We start from the raw sequence: 20564 nt of genomic DNA on the forward strand, positions 1-20564 counted from the left end.
CCCCAGGCGCCCGGAGGTAGAGTCTTAAAAAAAAAGTGCCCTGAAAGTATTCAAGAGAACCAGGGAAAGGAGCTTCAGAGCTATCTGTAAATGCCTGACGGGCTGACCCTTCTTCATCTGCCCCACCTTGTGCCAGCCAGCGGGGGTGTCAGACTTCCCGACATCCCCAAGGGAAGGACAGAAGCCGCAGGTGGAGTCTCCAGGTTCAGCTGGTGGCTTCTGGACTGGAGCGTTATCCTGACCCGCGTGTAGGCAGCTTGGCGTTGCCGGGTCAAGAGAATTGGCAAGTCTCCCTAAACAAATACATTTAAATTCCAAATATAACTTCACTTCAACTTCATATCCCAAACTTATGTGTTTACTTCAGGGAGGAAGTGCTGTTTTGTGGTTTCCAGGACAATGCGGTTCATAATTTTTTCACACCTTTCAGAGCAGGTGACAGCTTGCTTACAAAACCTAATTCATTGCCACGCAGGGCTCCGAGCTGCACTTTAATACATGCACCAATAACACATCACAATGAGGTTAGAGACAGACACTCCCTCCCTCCACCCCAAAGAGGCATTTTCTGGATCCAGCCAGCCAAGAAGAGAGCCACGCCAAGGAGACACCTTGAGTGAGGCCTCCCAAAACTAGCAATAAGAGAGGGCTCCCCCTGTAATTTCCTCTAGGACCAAGCACCACCCCCTCACCCCCTCCCCAACTTAATTGCAGGAGGAATTGTTATGCTAATTAGCATTATTCACAGAGTTAACAGAGCACAGGGTCTAAATTTAGATTCCCTGCTGCAGAGGGGCTCCAAGTTCGCTGGGGGTGGGGGGTGGGGGGTAGCTGACAAGGATGATGGTGGGGAAGGCAGGCCCCTGGGGTGTGGATGCTCAGGGGGGCTGCAGGAGAGTGGGGGGACCAGGCACCCCTTGCCCCATCTTCAGGCTTACCAGGATCTTGAACTCCCAGTGGAAAGCTTTTGGCCCTTGGCAGGGAGGACTTTTTTTTTTTTTTCCCCCCCGAGACGGCAAAATCCTTTGCCAACGGAATATTGAGCAGAAGAAAAGGGAAACCCATGTGTGCAGAGCGCCTGCTGCGTGCCAGGCCAGCTACCCAGATACAGTGTGGCCGAGCCCTGGCTCGCATCCAGGCCTGACTGTGACTTACAGGCTGGGTGGCCTCAGGAAAGTTACTTTGCCTTTCTGGGCCCCAGTGTCCTCCTCCTTTGGAGGGATCCTAATACCCACTTTACAGGGCTGCTGGAAGGGAGAAAGGGCCAATGATGAGAGAAGCACCAGAAACAGGTCCTGGCCTGCAGCAAACGGTACCTGCTCCTGGGATGATGGTGATAAAGGAGAAGGAGAATTTGGAGGCAAACCACCACCCTGGGAGGAAGGAGCTATTTTGTTTTGAAAGAGAGAGAGAGAGAGAGGAAGGGAGGGAGACAGAGAGAGTGCACGCAAGCTGGGGAGAAGCAGAGGGAGAAGGAGAGAGAGAATCCCAAGCAGGCTCCATGCTGTCAGCACAGAGCTCGATGTGGGTCTCGAACTCTGGTACCGTGGGATCACGACCTGAGCCGAAATCAAGAGTCAGACACTTAACTGATCCACCCAGGCGCCCCCGGGGAAGGAGCTATTAGTCTTGTTTGATGCATAAGGAAATTAAAGCTCAGAGAGGTTGTGGGGCGGGGTGGGGGCACTGCCTAGGGTCAGAAGATGTCCCAGAGCCCTGATCCCTGCTGAAGGGAAGACCATCTCAGGCCAACTCTGGCCCACCCTCCTGTGACAGCCCCCACCTCATTGCCTCATGAGAATGAAAGTCCAAGATGCATCCAACAAAGAGAAGGCAAAGCTAGGCTGGGGAGGTCCTGCCTCCTACCTCTCTCTCTATCCCTGACATCATAGGGAAGAGCAGAGGTGGCCCGGCGACTGGTACACCTGGGCCCTCACGTGAAATGGGGACCGCAGCAGTGCCCGCTTTATGGGGCTGTTGCAAGGATTCGGTGAGTTACTCTATGTGAAGCACTCAGAACAGAGCCGGGCACATATTAGGAGCCAATCACTATGCCATCCTGGGAGTCTGGAGGCCAACCCTGCCTAGGACCCTTGCCTTAAGATCCTACCTTGAGCTTCCCAAGACAGTTTTCACTGTCAGCTCCCAGTGAGTGGGACTTTGATGAAATGCCTGAGACTGGGAGCGTGGGACCTTCCTTCCCTCTGAGAAGAAAGAAAAAAGGTCTTAGATCTGAAGTTCTACCCCGCGCCGTCCCTGTAAGTCTGCAGGCTCCCAACACACCCTGGGCCCCCTGAGGCTTGCCCCCTCCAGGCACGGAGTCTGCGTGAAGGCTTTGGATCCCACAGCAGTCAGGAGACACGGGTTCAAGCCCTGGCTCAGACCCCCACTAGCTACGGGCCTCAAAGCAAGTCTCTGGGCCTCGTGGAGCCTCAACATCTTCATCTTTAAAATTAAAAGGAAAAATCCCTCCAAAGCAGGTTTGCTGCACAGATGAAAGAAGACAGGGTGACGTTGCTGATGAAACCGGCGAGTTCCCGGCAAACGGGAGGGATGCATAGCTAGTGTCTCCCCGAGTGTGGTCCCAGGTGCGCAGCGGCAGATAAGAGCCCTCTGGCAGGTGCAGCTGCGTGAGGATGAATGGGGGGGGGCTGCATTCTCGGGCCTCCCCCACCACGGCTATGGCTCCTCTGTCCTTGACCACCCTTCTTTAGTCCCGTGAACGCTGTAGCGTTCCGGTGTATACCCCCATCCCTCCGCCTCCCACTCTGCGGGGCTCTGGCCCCCCAGCAGGCCCTCGGGTACCACCTCGGGCTCTCAGAAGCCATCTCTGGCTCCGTGCTCTCCCCCACACCGCAGACTCATCTATCCAGCTCCCTCTCGGACCCCCTGTCCGGGGTGCCCCGCTGGCATTTCCAATCCAGCGGGGCTCCCAGCTGAGCTCACCAGCCCCGCCCCCTCGAGTCCCCTCCCCATCTTCAGTCACCAATGCTCACATGTCCCCAGCAGCCAAAGCCAGAAGCTGGGAGTCCTCCTGGATTCTTCCCTGCCTCCTGCGTGCCCCCACCAATCAAGTCCTCCCACCCCCACCTCCGAAATGGTCCTTCAATCTGGCCACCGCTCCCCAGCCCGGGTCCAGTCCTGCTCATGTCACTCGGACTGAGATGCATCTTCCAACCCATTCCCCCGGCACCTGCTTTGTCTCCTGCAAGCCACACTGCGGTCAGCAAGGCCCTCCTAAACAGGGTATCTGCCATGGCCCTCCCCTGCTTAAACAACCCCCAAGGCTCCCCACAGCCACGGGCCTCAGTCCAAACTCCTGGGCAGGCCCTACAAGAGCCCCATCATCTGAACGCCAAGGTCTGGTACATTCTGTCCTTGAGCTGTAGGAGGGCTTGGGGGAGGAGGTGAGTCACACACGGGATGGATATTTGACTTAGGCCTGCTGAGCTCCGTCTGCGTGCCGGGCTCCGTGCAAAGCGCTCGCGAGGGGCGCTTCCTCACTGAACCTTTACCACAAGCCTCTGAGGTGGGCGCTATGGTTATGGGATGGACAGAACAACAGCCCCCCAGTGATGCCCACATTCTAACCCCTGGAACCGTGCGTATGGCAAAGGAGACTTTGCAAGTGTGATTAAATTAAGGATCCTGAGTCGGCGAGGCTTATCTGGCTGGGCCTCATAAGAGAGGCAGGCGGGAGGGCCTGAGACAAAGAAGGGGATGTGGTGACAGAAGGTGATACTGACTGGAGTGATGTGCCGTGAAGTTGGAGGAAAGGGTCATGAGCCAAGGAATAAACGTGGCCTCTGGAAAGGCAAGGGTTCTCCCTGGAGCCTCCAGCAGGCACGTGGCCCGAGACCCCTTCATTTAACTCTGAAAGACCATTTTGAACTTCTGACCTCCAAAATTGTATGATGTGTGTTGTTTTAAGCCTCAGAGTTGGTGGTGATTGGTAACAGCCGTCACAGGAAACTAATACACGTTATCTCCTTTTTTTTTTTTAGTTTATTTTTTATTTATTTTGAGAGAGACAGACAGAGACAGAGAATTCCAAGCAGAGCCCCACGTGGGGCTCAGACTCATGAACTGTGAGATCATGACCTGAGCCGAGATCGAGAGTCAGACGGTTCACCGACTGAGCCACCCAGGCACCCCCGCACGTTACCTCGTTTTTACAGATGGGGGGAACTGAGACACGGAGAACTTCGGAAGCTGCCCGGTGTTCCATAGTGAGGAAGGGGCAGTCTGGATTCGAGCTCAAGCCCCTGGCACCAGAGTCCTGGGATGGGAGTCTAGTGCAAAGGAAGGTAGAGAAACCTGGATCTGTCTGAAAATCTTGGAATGAGTTCCCTGTCATCGGAGGTGTTCAAAAGAGGCTGAACAATTATTTGCTGAAGTGTTCTAATAGAAATTTCTCTAGCAGGTGTATGTTTGCTCATACATGCAGTGGTTTTCAAATCACACAGGAGAGAGATCCCTGGAATCCTTCATTAATATAATGCCAGTTGAAGAGAAACTTCCCTAGATGGAGGGGGTGGAGGGGCCTTGCCTTCTAGGCTGCCCCTCCCCGCAGACCCTGTGGTACCTCTGCAGCACTAGGGTTCCATGGAACAGTGTTTTACAAACACTGGTCCAGAGGCCCTCTGAAGTTCCTCCAGATCTGAGGTCCCAGGCACCTGGGGATTCCTCTGGAGACACACGACAGGGGACACGTGGTATCGCTCTGAGCCCTTGCAGTGGGGGCAGAAGCAGGGAAGGTTTAAAAGCTTCTAACAATTTTTAGTTACTTAATTTTCCTAGAGCTTTGTCAGGTCCCCATAACTTAGGGTTTATTTGCTTTCTCTTGAATGTCACGTATAATTCTTGTCGAAATGTTTATTTGCCTAATGCAACTTTTAGTGCCTGGGTAATTTATTCCCCTGTTTGCCAGCCAGGAGGAAGGAAGGCTACTTTTAGCCTCTGGCTCAATTGTGGAAAGTAATATAGCAGAGCCCCCAGTCTTTCAGCTCCGTGACACGATGGGGTGTCTTCAAAGCCACATACCTTTCGCTGCGAAAAGCAAGGCCCACTCCGCTTCAAGGCCTCCTGCCCCTCCCACACAGTCTACGCGCTCAGTTCTGCCCAGAAATGGGAGTTTTGTTTTCTGAAAAAAAAAAAAAAAAAAAAAAACAGCCGATGAGGAGGTGAATTGTAGAACCATATGCCTTCAGGGGAGGCAAGAATCAATTCTATGGATACAATGTTGTTTCCAAATTGAATCAATTCCAGGAGTTCTGAGGAAATTCGATTCAACCAGCACTAATTGAGCACCTACTATGTGCCGGGCCATCTGCCGGGCTGGGGACTCGGCAATAAATAAGCCTGCGTGCCTGCCCTCCGGGGGCTGTTGGCCAATTGGGAGACAGGTGTATAAACCAATAACTGCAGTGTAATCCGGGCTGTAAAAGGGCAGCAGACAGAGTGCTGGACAATGTGGGGAGAAGGATCCACACCGGTCCGGGAGCCGACAGAGTTCACAGGGCAGCGTGGGGCACAGTCTCGCATTGTCCCTGGGGGAAGAAGGGAAGGCATCGCAGACATAGGGGCGTGTTATAAGGAAAAGCGATTGGTCTGGAGTGTCCTGTGATGAGCAGTGGGGACGTGGGCTGGAGAGGTGGAGGCCAGGCCATGTTAGGCTTCGGATGTTGTCCAAGGATTTTGCTGTCACTCGTAGGCAATGGACAGCCATCGACAGTTTGCGTTAGAACGGTATTGTGGCCACAGTGCCGGAGTGAACCGGAATAACACTGACGCCAGATGTGTTGACCTCGGGGGGGGGGGGGGGGGGCGGGGGAGGGGGGAGACTTTGCAAGAATGCAAGAGAGAGGTGGCGAGCTAATCCAAGGCAGTGTGGATGGAAAGGGGAGGAAAGAGCATGCATCCGAGAGATTTGGCATCCATTCGATGTGGGAGTGAGGGACAGAAAGGGGTCGCGGATGCCATTCCTGGATTTGGAGCACTGACAGAGACCAGGTCTGTGGGCAAGAGGAGGCCGACTCTGGACACGTCAGGTCTGAGCAGACTGATGACGCCCCACGGAGAAGGATGACCCGGTGGTTGTTGGAAATGGAGGTCTGAGAAGGGCCTATGTGTGCCTGGCTTGCTGGCCAGAGAGGACTGGGGCAGGCTGCACAGACCCGGGGGCCCTGGGCAGGGCTGGGGCGGCTGTTTTCGGCACCCCAGGTGGCACTGGCTTCTCCACACCCCGCCAGAGGCAGCACACCTGGGGCAAGAACTTCCTGAGGCTTCGAGGTCCCTTCAGAAGTGGGGGAGGAAGTCACAGTGGGGGGCCCCGGGCCTCCAAAAGGACAGGAGAGAAATGAGGGTACATAAAGAGATGATGGGCTCCCAGAAATCTAGAGCAGGGTTGCACTGGAGGGCGACTTATGAGGGGACCCAAAAGGACCCCTAATCTCCTCCAGACCCAAGTGTCCCAACAGCCTTAAGGGGTGGGCTGTGATCAGTGTATAGGAGTCCCAGGAGTAGAGAGTCAGGGCCACCCTCCCAGGGTAGAGCAGGGACTGCCAGCTTCCAGAAACTTCTGGAAGTCTCACTGGGGTCATCTGGGCACGGTCAGGGATGTGCATGCTCGAGACAGGAATGGGACTTTCGGAAGGTTTCTGACCCTGACTCATTGGCGTGACGCCCCACAGGGAAGAGCGGCTTCATGGCCGGCAGTGTAGACCTCAGAATCAAGCTAAACCTGAGTTCAGATCCTGCCTCTGCTACTGACAGAGGTGACCCAGAGAAAACCGCTTAACCATTCTATGCTTGCTTCCTCTTTTTTTTTTTTTTTTTTTTTTTTAGTGATTTCCTCCCAGTTTTACTGGGATGTAACATATAATAGTGTATGAAATATGCAGCATAAGGATGTGACTTACATTTATTGTTACATGACGACCACTGTTAAGTTCGGTTAACACCCATCATCTCATACTGTTTCTTAATCTAAATAGAGAAATACTAATAACAGTGCCCACCTCATATAAGTGTTAGGAAAATGAAATGAGGTGGGCACAGTACCTGGTATTTAATAAGTACTCACTAAGCAGGTGCTTCTTTTTTTTTTTTTTTAACATTCTCACCTTTATTATCACCTTTCTATCTCATAAAAGAAACCCCGAGAGCCAGAGTGTGTGACATGTGCAGCCGTGTCCAGAGAAGACCCGAATCTGGCAGAATCCATTGTGTGTTCTAATCCTGGGAAGAAACATCTCTGCTGTAAAGTAATTCATGAGGCCCAAGCAGGCATGAAGCCACTCCAGGCTCTGACCGCCTCCCCGTGGTGCACACAGGCAGAGAGCCAAGGTCACACCCTCAAACCATGGTGGTCCCACTGTGGGAACCAGCCATCCCAGGACCACACCTCCAGCTCATTCTATTGTAAGGCCAGCTCTAGCCTGAAGCAAAGAGCCTCCTTCCCTCCCGGGGAGACTTATGGCCAGTGAGGGTCTGCTCCCTGGGGCTCCTCCACAGGAATTGGCTCTGACTGGGGACGCACAGACTCCCCAAGGGGGATTGGCAGAGGAACCCCCTTCCGATGGCCCAACGCTGTAGGCTCCCATTTCCTGGGCACCGGGTAAGAGTCGTCCCAGTGAATGCAGCAGCCGACTCTCCACATTTGTGCCAAGGAAGAGAAACCCTCAGATAACAAAGAACCCGAAAGTCATTGCTAATCACATTTGCATAATATGATTTTTTTTCAGCAGATTTACCTTCCTAATTACGCTTGTCTCTAGCCGATATTAAAGTGATTTTGCATTCCCCGAGCAACGGTGATGAGTGAGGCCACTCCAGAGGCGGGTGAGGAGCTGGGCTAAGTCATCCTGGAAGCTGGGGTTTTGCCACAAAGTGGATAATTCCCAGGTGAGGAATTAATAAGGCCCACCCACATTCCTGTTGTGGAGAAAAAGTAACAGACTTTGCCCCTATGGAGACCGCACATGAATTCAGGCAAGTTTTCCGAGACTGAGCGCTCAAGAAAACGAAGCCAGAGCTTGGAAGGCTCATCGGCCAATCTACACAGCCACCAAGGTCAGCTTTATCCGGGCCCAGGCACATGGCACTCCACTGCCTGTCATTGGTCTTCCAAGGTGGCTCTGCCTGAGGCCAGACCTGGATTCCTGTCTCCAACAGGACTGGCCCAGTTGGGAACCAGTCACCAGCCACCCCCTTCCTGGGAGGTGAGGAGCACGGATTGCAGAGGAAGGGCCTGGGTTCACATCCCGGCGCCTTCTCTTAAGGGCTGTATGACAAGCTGTGTTTCAGTTTCCCCCTCTGTAAATGGGTGTGGTTTTAGCACCTACCTCATAAGGCTGCTTTCAGGATTGAATTTATGCATGTGAAGCACTTGGAACACATATAGAAATACCAGCACCAAATTCTGCTATCACTGCCTCTACTATTATCATTATTGGGATTGTTGTTCTTGTCTCATTTCCATGTCCTAGAGGAAGGATCCTGAAGGGGAAAGGTCATACCCGTGCTCTTGGACTCAAGTCCTCGCTTTAGCCTCATGGAGGCCCCTTCAGCTAGTGCAGGACGGTCAGGTTCAGGGTCATCAGTATGCTATTCTTTTCTCTGCCTTCCTTCCCCCCCCACCCCGCCCCCCACCTGAGCCCAGCATGTGGTCACTGCAGGTTTCTCTTTCTGACTCATTAGTCCTGAGGTTGTTCTGAAATCCACACTCAGGACTGGTTCTAATTCTAGGGCAAGGGCAGGCTTCCTTACCATTTCCACCTCCAGAAGCCCCACCATCTTTTCTGTGCCCGCCCCTCACTTTAAGGTCACAGTGAAGGAACTCTGTGCTATAAACCTGGAGTCAGGGGGATCTGGGTTCGAACTCAGGCTGAATCACTTTGTAATCATGGAACCTCAAACAAATCACTTAACCTCTGAGTTTAGATTTCTTTGCCTTTAGGATGGGTTCTTGATACTCGCCCTCTGTAAGTTTCTGTGAAGATTGAATGAGACAATGTACATCTGTTTGTTAAAGTAATGATAACCGCTGTAATACATATGTCCTGAGATTCAGCAGCTTATCATAATAGAAGTGCATTTCTCATTTATATAATAATTGAATAAGATTGTTTCTGTTTATGGGGCGCCTGGGTGGCTCAGTCGGTTAAGTGTCCGACTTGGCTCAGGCCATGATCTCACGGTTTGTGGGTTCGAGCCCCACGTTGGGCTCTATGCTGACAGCTCAGAGCCTGGAGCCTGCTTCAGGTTCTGTGTCTCCCTCTCTCTCTGCCCCTCCCCAGCTTGCGCTCTCTCTCTCTCTCTCTCTCTCTCAAAAATAAATAAACACTTAAAAACAAAAGATTGTTTCTGTTTAGTTGGTGGCTTTCCTTCACGTGGTGATCTGGGGACCCGTGCTGCTTCTAGGTAATGGCCTTGCCCTCTCCTAGAGGCAGGAAGCCCTCTGCATCCAGCCAATGGACAGGAGAGAGAAGTGGAGAAGGCAGAGCTGACGCTCATCCACCTGGGCCCAGAAAGAACACACATGATCTCCCCTCACATTCCATTAATGAGACCAAGCTAGGACCCCATCTAGAGGTAAGAAGGGTTAGAAATAGAAATGGTTCCTGGCTGGGTAGCACTTCCCAGTGACAGCTCTCCCGTATGGGAGGGGAAGGCGGCACAAGCCTACAGTCAAGGCTGCTCAAGTCTACGAGCACTTACAGAAGTATCTTGGGTGCGGAGCAAGTGCTCCAACGGCTACTTCTGCTGCCACCAGGACCACCTCACCACCACTATTGTTATTTATGAATGGCTGCCCTGTGAAATTGAGATGACAATACCAATCTTACTGGGTTTTGACGAGCATTGAATATAGATGCGAGCACACGAATGCTACTGCCTGTCTCTTCCTCCTCCCGTGTCTAAGTCCCCAGCTGCCCCTACAATAACTTCTTAGGGTGCTTCTCCGAGGCTGAGCTCCTGCTAGGAGCTACCCGTGGGGCTCAGTCCCTCCTAAACTGGAAGCCAGCTCTTCCCACCGGCTCTACCTGCACCCCAAGGTTGTCTAGGGCACTTGTCCTTCTCCCTCACCATCCTAGGAACCACTAGAGATGTTCCCCGGGTCAGGTTCACCCGATCTATTCACGGTCAGAACAGAATGCTCTCTGCCTCCTTCTCTCTGGGGCTAAAAGATGGACTCTCAAAGTAAGAAAAAAAAAGGGATTTCACGCAATACCTCCCGTTCCCCCATGACTATTTCTTTTCTGATACAAATGCTGTTTCAGGTGGTTGTTTTCCAAGTCCCCTCTCACCAGCCCACTCATTCAGGTTCCATTAATTCCCACGCCCTCCCACTCTCCTCTGGACTGTTTACTATGGGAAGGATTTTATTTGCAGGAGCAGATCTCCCAGAAGTTTTGAGTCGCCCATTCAAACCTGGCTCTTCCCGAGGCACCTGGTTGGCTCAGTTGGAGGACTATGCAACTCTTGATCTCAGGGTCGTGAGTTCAAGCCCCACGCTGGGTGTAGAGATTACTTTAAGCAAATAAAATCTTTTTTTAAAAAAATAAATAAGTAAATAACTAAACATGGCTCTTCTTAAAACCAGGTTGTTAGAGGGCAGAGTGGGCTTCCCAGACAGGCGGTGGGGCTGTTCATGTGACCTTATATTTTTATCACTTTACAAAAGGGAAAAGGAAGAGGCTCATGTTGGAGACACAGCCACAAAGCGTCTTCTAGGAGGAAGGTCGGAGGAGAAATCCAAAGAAAAGGATGGATAAGGCCAGACAGGGTTCATCAGATATGCATTCCACCTCACTCTCTTCCTCCAGAATAATGCAGTGGATTTGAATTCTCGTTCTGCTTCCCTGGCCATGTGGTTTTCAACAAGCATTCAACTTCCCTGAACTTCAGTTTCTTTATCTATAAAATAGGTCCCAATGCCCACTTCACAGAATTATGGAGACAATTAAACAAACTTTCTTTCTTTCTTTCTTTTTGCTTATTTATTTTGAGAGAGAGAGTCTACGGCCATACCATCCTGAACGCGCCCGATCTCGTCTGATCTCGGAAGCTAAGCAGGGTCAGGCCTGGTTAGTACTTGGATGGGAGAGAGAGAGAAAAAGCACCAGTAGAGGCGGGGAGGCAGAGAGAGGGCAAGAGAGAGAATCCCAAGCAGGTTCCGTACTGCCAGTGCAGAGCCCGACTCGGGGCTCGAACCCACAAGTCGTGAGATCACGACCTGAGCCAAAGTCGGACGCTCAGCCGACTGAGCCACCCAGGCGCCCACAAACTTAATATATGCAAGGCACCTACTTCAGGGCAGGATGCTTAGTAAGGTGGCCAAGAAATGGCGATTCCCTCTGCATTCCTCCTTCCAAAGGAAACACAAATTAAACTTTCTGAGCCTGAGGTTAACTGGTATTTTTCTAATAAAAAAGCACTTTTTCTGAGGACAAAAAGTGGCACCCTGATAGTATATCTTTAAGTAACAGAACCTTTGCAATGTTGCTGAGGCTGTGTCAGGGCCATGAGGCACAAAAAGAGCAGCCACAGAAGAAAAACATCTTGTACAAACTTCATATTTAGTTGTCAATATTGGATATTTTATCTGCAAAGATACAATTTTATACAGTTCCATCTAAATCAAATTGTAACAATAATAAATGCTTATATAGTACTTACTACATAGTCAGCCTTAATCCGAGCATCTTAGGACTCATTAAATCCTTACAACAACTCTGGAGGGTGGGTAGTACAATAAATTCATTTTATAGCTGAAAAAGCTCAACACAGAGAGGTTACATGACTTGTCTGAGGTCACACAGCCAGTGAGTGGCAGAGTTGGGATTTGAACCCAGGGAGTCTAGCCCCAGAGGCCGTGATTTCAGCCTCTACATTTTCCTGCCCCTGATACGAATAATTGAAAAGCCTCCTGAGGAAGGTCGCCTATATCCATTCCGCTCTCAGATGAACAGCAGGAAAGGAAGCTGCAAGGCTGGGTCAGCAGGGATGCCAGGGGGGAAGAGAGAGCAGCTCTCACCCAGCAGTCAGCCTGCAGCCCTTAGCCCGCCCCCAGGAAGGGTGAGGCTGCTCCCTCCAGAAATATGAGGCAGGTGCTGGCGGGCACCCGGCCCCACCCTCTTTCCTGAGCATTTCATTTCCCTGTCCTTTGTGGCATGACTCTCATAAAACTATTCATTTCTTAATTCTGACGGCAGAAAGGAATTTAATCAAGTTGCTTGAATATGACGACAGCCTCCCGCTAAGCCAGCTGCCTCCCGAGGGTCATTGGGAGACAACGCCCTGTTAATATTTAGCTCCAACAGCAAACATTATGGCTTTCAATTTAGAAGATTATGCTTCTGGTTAGTTATGTATCATATGTGCGCGCGCGCTCTCGCTGGGTGGCTCATCTCATCAGCGCGGGAGCATTTTGCCAGGGTTATAAAAAATGCCATTTTCTCTGCGAGCCCTTTCCACTCAGTGATCCAGTGAAGTAACGTCGAGATCAAAACCATGTTCTGAAAAATAATTGATCTATTCAGCAGCTCACAGGCCTGCATTCCAACTGCCCAAAAGAGCCATTTTCAGGAGAAGCCAGGGGCCAAGGTGGGAGGGGGGCTGCAGTCCTCCGCCGCCCTGGTCTGCGGAGCTTGAACCTCAGAGGGAAGCTTGGAGCTGTCCGTGGTGCTGAACCCAAGCTGTCCCAGAATTGCCAGCGAGTGGAAAATGAATACTGGCTAGAGGGACTGACTGGCTGATTGTCTGGGGAGCTGTGCCTATTCTAGGGTCTTGGATCATTACATTTTCCTTCTTTCCAGAGCTCCCAATCCTCTCTCTAAATCTGGACCCAATACTCAAGTGCCTTCTCTTGTGCTTGCTCTCTCTGGTGGCTGCCTTCGTCCTGAGGAGCTCATTCCTTCTAGTCATTTCATGATTTTTCTCTCTTTTTCTTCTTTTTTGTTTGGACTCTCGCTTAGGATGACACAGAGCCTCTGGTGGGTCTGAGAAGCTTAATGTTCTAGAAATACAGACCCATCTCCGTTCTCTTCAATCAAGCTTCCTCTCCCTGAAATTCTCTGTCTCATTATCATCTCCAGCCCCACCTGGCTCCTTCCCCTTCTTGTCTATGTCTCTTTCCTTCTCTCCCCTCCCGCTTTCTCTACCTCTCCTTCCTTCTTGACCCTCTCAATCTCTCTTTCTCTCCCTCCATCCTCCCTCTCTTCTCTAAACCTCTCTCTGTATACCCGCCCCCAGTCAGAAATCCCTCTTTTTCCCCCTTTCTGCCCTCCCTCTTCTGTCTCTTTCACCGTCTCTCCCCGTCTTTCCATCTCTTTGTCTCTCTCCATTACACGTTCTCTTTTTCTCTCTCTTTTCTTCTCTCCCTATTTTTCCTTCCTCTATATTTCCCTCCCTCACTCTTCCAAGAGTCCCTTTCTCTCCCTGCTTTGTCCCTTTCTCTCTCTTTGCCTGCGTCTCTCTTTCCTTGCCACCCCCCTCCATCTCTCCTTCTGTCTCTCCCCATTTCTTCGTGTGTCATTTATCTCCTTCTCTCTTTCTCTCACTCATTCCCTGCTACCTTCTTCCCTCTCTCTATCTCCCTTCCCCCCTCCCATCCTGTCTTTCTCTGCACACAGACCTCTCTAGGAGCCCCCAGCTGCCTGGTGAATTCATTTCAGCAGCCATTATGGATCAGCACCTGCCCTGATACTTGGTGGGGAAGATGAGTTTGAGATAAGATGGGCTGTTTCAATCTCAGCACATCTGTAATTGCATTACCATTAAATTGCACCATTTTCCAAAGGTGAGAGCCCAGGGCCCTTGTGCTGAGAATCTTCTGTAAATCCACTGCCAAGTTCTGCATGATGTGGAAGCCCCAGGCAGAGGGGAGAGGAGACCTAGTTTGATTTGACCACCATATTAATCCCTCCTTGTCTTCAGGATCTCTTGTTTTCCATTTTATTTCAAAGGTAAAACCTTCGAAACCCTGGAAACCATTATTTCCAACCTTCTCATCTCACAGATAAAGAAACTGAAGCTTAAAGAAAGGGAATTGCCCAAGGTCACAAAGGCATGAGCCACTGAGTCTGCAGATGTCCCTCGCCCTGCAGCCTTCATGCAAGTTAGGACTATAGCAGGAAAAGGCGGGCAAAGGGCAAAAACAGGATCCAGACTTTTCAGGTTCCAGGAGGGATGGCCTTGATCAAATATGCAAGGATCTGTCATATCTAGTGGGAAGGATACAAAAAGGGTACATGGGTCAGAGGATAGCTCGGCCAGGGATACAGGGAACAGGATTCAGCCCCAAGGAGAGGACAGAGGTGGCGAAACCTGGATGGGGATTGGGCGCATTCATGCTCCAGACAGATGGGGCCAGTATCAGGGCAGGACTCTGATTCCAGCTGGGAGACACAACCAGGAAATCAATGCAGAAGGTGGTACGTAAACCAAGGCACATAAATACAGGGGCTGGGAATGGGGCCCTCCCAGCTTGTGCCTGTAGAGGGAGAAGCCTTGATGCAGGGGAAGCAGGATGCATATGCTAGCCGGGCAGTGGATTCAAGTGGAGTCAGTTTGACTCAGAAGGGGAGTCAAACACACGCTATGGGTTGGACATCAAGAAGGGCTCCGGATAAAAGGCTATGAGAGAAAACCAGATGAACGTAGGGAAGGGTCAGTACTGGCACAGAGCCCCAAGCAGAAGAGCGCCAGGAGGCCAGGGAGGGTGTCACCTGGCACAGGGGTCCATTTCCTTAGGCTCTGCTCTTCTTGGTCGGCGCCCCGGCTCCTGCTTTTTAGGGAAAACAGATGCAGAATCATACACAGTCCAGGCTTGTTCTGTACTAAGGGATCGCTCCCAGTGCCCACCTTCTGCTGTCCAGCCTGAGGACGTCTGGTAGGGTCTGGGAGCCCAGTGTTGCCCACTCCCTAGCCCCCTGCACCGATGGCAACAGGATCTGAAACAGGCAGGCTGGGCAGATACAAGTCCCGGGCACATCATTCCCAGCTCCAGGGCTGGGAGGCCAGCGAGCAAAGAAACAGCCAGCCAGCAAATGTGTCCCCGTGCCCCGGGGTCAGCTTGCCACAGTGGCTACACCTGCTTTGGCAAAGCAGTCACTTTGAAGCCCAGCCTGATGCACAGAGTGTGCAGCACTCAGGGACAAAATTGGGGGGTTTAATGATGTGAAATAGCTCCGCGTGTAATCTGGGTGAGCTACAAGGGCTGCTGAGAGACTCTAAAAGCTTCCCAGGCCGGCCTGCCTCTGAGGCTGGCCCATTATGTTGTTTGCTGCCTTGTGATCAGGATGAAGCCAGCCCCTGCCAGCCCCAGTTCCATGCACACTGCTCCTGTCCCCCAACTCCAGGCACCCATGGGGCCCCCACCATGGGTCATCGGGCACAAGGTTGGCTGCCCCAGCAATTCTTAGATAAATCAATTAGGATAAATGAGCTTGGTGATGTATGATGCCCTTGCTCCACTGCGTGCCTTGTGAACTATTAGTTCTCCGGAGAAGATTAATTACGGGACTGCCATGCTAATGCTCTTTTAATGGAATCTGTTATTTAAGCTTAAGAGCAGGTATCGAATGTATGGGAGTTAGATACCTGTTATGTGCATCCCAAATCAGAAGCGATGGATGAAGCTAACCTCAGAGGGACCTGTTGAAACACAAGGAGAGCTAATAATCACTCTGAACCCTGCAGAAGGTTGCACCAAGTCCTGGAATGTTTTCCTGGAATTGATTGTATGTATTTGTGGAATTAACTTTTCACCCTACTTGGACAGGAACTCTTATATTGGTAGACACAGCATGGAAAAATAGAAGGGCCGTCAAAGAAGCTGGGTGAGCTTAAATAAGCCATGGAGTGGGATGTAGACAGAAAAAAAAAAAAAACATATTTGGTTTAGGGTCATATTAACAGAGATATAACACCATGAGTAAAGGAGGTTTTGGTCTTGCCCTATACAGTCCAGTTCAGCAGATGGAGTCATGTGTCCCAAGTGACATTGACTAGTGACATGAAGTGGACAAAGGCTACAATGAGAGATCTGAAAATGAAATCCTATGAAGGCTGCAGGGAGCTCCTGAGAGATTAGGATGGGGGGAGGCAGTGGTTCTCAGCACTGGCTGCTTCTTTGAATCACATGGGGGAACCTTTAGAAAACACCAATGCCCAGATCTCCTCCCCAGAAATTCCGATTCAGTTGGTCAGAGGGGGATCCAGGCATTGGTATTTTTTAAAATCTCCTCAGCTGATTTTTTTTTTAATTTTTTATGTTTATTTACTTTTGAGAGACAGAGACGCAGAGCGCGAGCAGGGGAGAGGCAGAGAGAGAGGGGGGCACAGAACCCGAAGCAGGCTCCAGGCTCTGAGCTGTCAGCACAGAGGCGCCCCTCCTCAGCTCATCCTAATGTACAGCCAAGTTTGAGAACCACTGCTCTAAGGATGTCGCAGGTAGGAGGGACGGCATTTACCGTCCATGGCTCCAGAGAACAGAGCACGTGTGAATGGATGGAAGTTTTTGTCCTGATGTGTTGGCATCCGGTGGTGGTGGGCTAGCTGAGGAGGAAAATAAAGTGGACCAAGGTCGAACTCCTCTAAAGAGGATGTTAGCAACTGACACACAGCAGGCAGGACAGGAGAACAACCAGAGGGGCCACACGGAGGCAGAAATAATTTGCCACCGATCACACATTTGTCTACCGAACCTCTGTAAAGAACCACACGGAGATGTCAACCTGGGGGTCCCATGGGAGTTAGAGGTGGTGTGACAGGTTTCTCTGGGCGGAAGCAACACTCCAGAGCTCTATGGAAGGGTCAGAACATTATGAGCCAAAGGCAGCCTTGACCTAGTACATTCAGGACTCCAGCCAGTTGCCAGGGGAGCAAAGGCAGCGTGGTCCTGCCCCCACCCAGGGCTGAAGCCAGAAACAGCAGGCACTCTGGGGGCCGTGGGGAGCCACGCCAGGCTAGGCCCTCCTTCGTCCCCAGAAGGGAGGAGACAGAACCTGGTACGTTTGGGAGCCCCGAGAAGTCGAGGCAGGGGGTGATACAGGATGCTGTTGGGGGGGGGGGGTATAGGGCAGAGGCTGGAGCAGGAGCTCGGGGCTGTGTGGTGCTTGTTCCTCCAAGCCGGAGATCTGATGAGGCCTCAGTTTCATCCGCCAAATGGCAATGGCGACCTCTGAGCTGTCCCCCTGTCGTGGGGTGAGGGGATGTAAGAGGTTTAGGAATATTACAGACCCCAAATGGGGTAAAGTCACCTTGTGCCCTGAAATGAAGCATGGTCCCCTAACACCTCCCCCATACCACACGGATATGCACACGTACACACAGACACAGACATGCGAACATGCTCATTTACCCGCAACCTACAAGCTCTGCCATGTTTATTTCCCTGCTGTCATTCCCAAGGCTTTGGTAAAATCTTGTTTAAATATTCCAGCCCAAGCTCAGCCAGGCCAAAGTCTTTCTGTGCTGGGGCCAGAATAGCAAATCAGGAGTGGGGGGGCCCCTTAAGGCGCACAGAAGGCGCACGATAAATATTTGGTGAAGGAAAGAATAAATGAGTGTATGAATGACCTTGCACGGTAATTGCAATCTTAACAATTCACACACATAGAACACTTTACAGGGAGCAATGAGCTTTAATACATTTTGTCTCAAATAATCCTGTGACAGATATTTATTATTCCCGCTTTACAGATGAGGCATCGGAAGCTCAGAGAGTTTAAGTCACTTTCCCAAAGATACACAGCTAGTAAATGGAAGGGAAAGCTATAGAACAGAGACGTAAGTGAGGCTTGCACTTGTAACATGTCAAGAATTGTTTAGGGCCCCAGTGTCTGGAAGCTCCCCTAAGCTCCCCCTTCACCAACTCCCTTCCCTTTCTATCCCATTACCCTTCTTTTCTCCAGAGCACTTCTAACTACGGGACTGTAGTTACCAGTATATTCCTTTGTTACAATCTCTCTCCCACCAGTAAGTAAGCTCAGGAGGGCGGGACTGTCCCTTCTGTTCACCACCACATGACCAGTGCCTAGCCCACAAACGTCCCACTGAGAAGCAATTCGCATCTGGCCGAGGGACTGCTGTGGTGGGGCCTGATGGGGGGTGGGAGGGTGGGGATATTCCTGGTGACACAGCTGACTCTCCCGTGCCCTCCTTTGCAAAGGTTCAGTAAACAAATGTGAGGCTGGTTACAAATTATTTCTGCCATCTTTCACACAATGGAGTTAACAGCTGGCTGAGCTACAGTATATCAATTGTATAAATTTCGAGGGCATTTTCATGTTTCAATCTCCTTATGTATTTCAACCTGACCAAACTTGTTCAGATTGCCATTAACTGCCAATCCCATCACCTGGCTCACTGGGCAGGAAGGCAGTGGCTTGGGTTTAACTCCTCAAGGGCCATGGAGGGGGAGAGCAGAGAGGGGAGAGGGGAGAGGGGAGAGGGGAGAGGTCTGGGGCTACCCAGGCAGAGAGAAGGGGCTGCTGTTAAAAGTTACTCAGTTGCTTTAATCTATAGACCTCATTCCTCATTTTCCTCCGGGGCCTCTGACCACCTTTCATCCAAATCTATATCTGGTCAGATCCTTCTCCCTTGGGACCTTAAAGCCATTTCCTGCTACACTTCCACCCAAACCAATGGCTGATAGAACCTCGCCTTAAATATAGTCCCACTTCAAATTCAAAAGCATGTGGTAGACACAGAGAAGGAGAGATGTTGAGAAAGTGGGGGCTCTGTTTGGAAAAGCTATAATCCAATGGAAGTAGGAGAGGAGGGGAACATTCAGGGCATTTTAGACCTGGCACAAAAACGTACTCATCACTCTATTCCTAGTACCTGGCACAGAGGCTGGCGCATCGCTGAGACTAAACAATGCCTCCTGAATAAATGGATGAACGAATATAACATAAAGACCATGCATGGGCTTAGAACCAGAGAACCAAATCCTGGTTCCACCGTGTTGTGATCTTGGACCAATCACCTGAGTGGTGGTTCCCTCATCTTTAACGAGCAGAGCACTCAGAGTGGGAAGGTGTCACAGGACCCCCTCCTCCGATTTCCCAGAGGGAGAGAAAATCCTGTATCTGTCAGCAACACGCCAGCACTGCCAAAAGGACATAAAGGAACTACAGAAATTGTGAAACAGAAGTCACAGTCCTTTTTATTTTGTAACAATGCAAACTTCACAATTTGTAACTTCCAGATTAAATATGTGTGTGTGTGTGTGTGTGTGTGTGTATGTGTGTGTGTATATATATAACCCTTCCGCTGCTATATCTCAGAAATCTGTAAACCTCAAACGTTGTAGTCCCACCACCGCCAAGGTCTATGAGATAGACGATGCTAGTGGGGTGTTCGTGACCGTCAGCCCAGCCAGGGGTGGGTGCTCCCTTCCCTGCAAACAAGGAGGGGACATTCAAGGAAGTACAGTTCACAGCTGACTGGGGGAAAGCTTCCTGGAGCACTGGGGCGAGCCCAGGGATACACAGGATTTGACTGCGTGGAGATGGGGTGGGTTGTTGGGCTCTGTCCTATCTCAGCCTCAGCCCAGAACGGCTTTGAGAATAACAACAACAAAATAACAATAATCACTGTATTGAGCAGATCCTGTGTGCCAGGTGCCATGCTGATTACATACGTGCAGACTCTCATTTACTCTTTATGACGTTCCCCCAAAATAGACATTATTGTATTCTGAGATGGATCCCAATGATCCCCATCTCCTGGTAGTCACATAATAACACCTTGTGTAACAATCCCTTCACCTTGAGTGTGGGCTGGTGAGTTGCTTCTCATGAGTAATAACAGAATAGGGCAAAGGTGATGGCCTCGTGCTTCTGGGACTGCGTTATAAAAGACTGTGACTTCATTTGCCCTCTCTCTCTCTCTCTGGCAATTCGTCACGAAGCAAGCTGGAAAGGCCCACGTGGCAAGAAACCGAGGGCAGCCTGCAGCCAACCACCAGTGGGGAACTGAGACCCTCAGTCTGACAGCCCTGGAGGAATCGAACGCTGCCAGCATCCTGCGCATGGGTTAGGAAGTGGGCCCTTCCCCAGCACAGCCTTCGGATGAAACTACAGCCCATGACATTGACGAGAAACTGCAGCCCGTTCACTGTAACAGACCCCGAGCAGAGGACTCAGCTAAGCCACTCCTGGATACCTGACCCCCCAAATCTGCAAGACAATAAATATATATGGTTTTCAGCTACTAAATTGGGGGGGGGGCAGGGAGTGGTATTTGTTATGCAGCAATAGACAACTAATAACATTATTATTCCCATTGTATGGAAGAGGAAACCAAGGCTCAGAGAAATCACTAAGCTTGCCTGGGCCGTCCAGGGAGTAAGTAGAGGAGTCCAGATGAGAACCAAAATTTATCTGACCTTGAAGTCTGCATTCTTGCCCACCACACACTCCTGCCTCCTCTCTGGGGCCGGATACCCCAGAAGCTAATTGGCCTTCCCGTCACACATCCTGAGGCTCTATCATCAGCCCCTTGATGTACCTGTTCATGGCTCCCCTGCTCAGAGATTTGGCTTTATTGGG

Source organism: Puma concolor, chromosome C1 (genome assembly GCF_028749965.1).
Source record: "Puma concolor isolate L17-30 chromosome C1, mPumCon1.1.hap2, whole genome shotgun sequence".
NCBI classification, from domain to species: domain Eukaryota; kingdom Metazoa; phylum Chordata; class Mammalia; order Carnivora; family Felidae; genus Puma; species Puma concolor.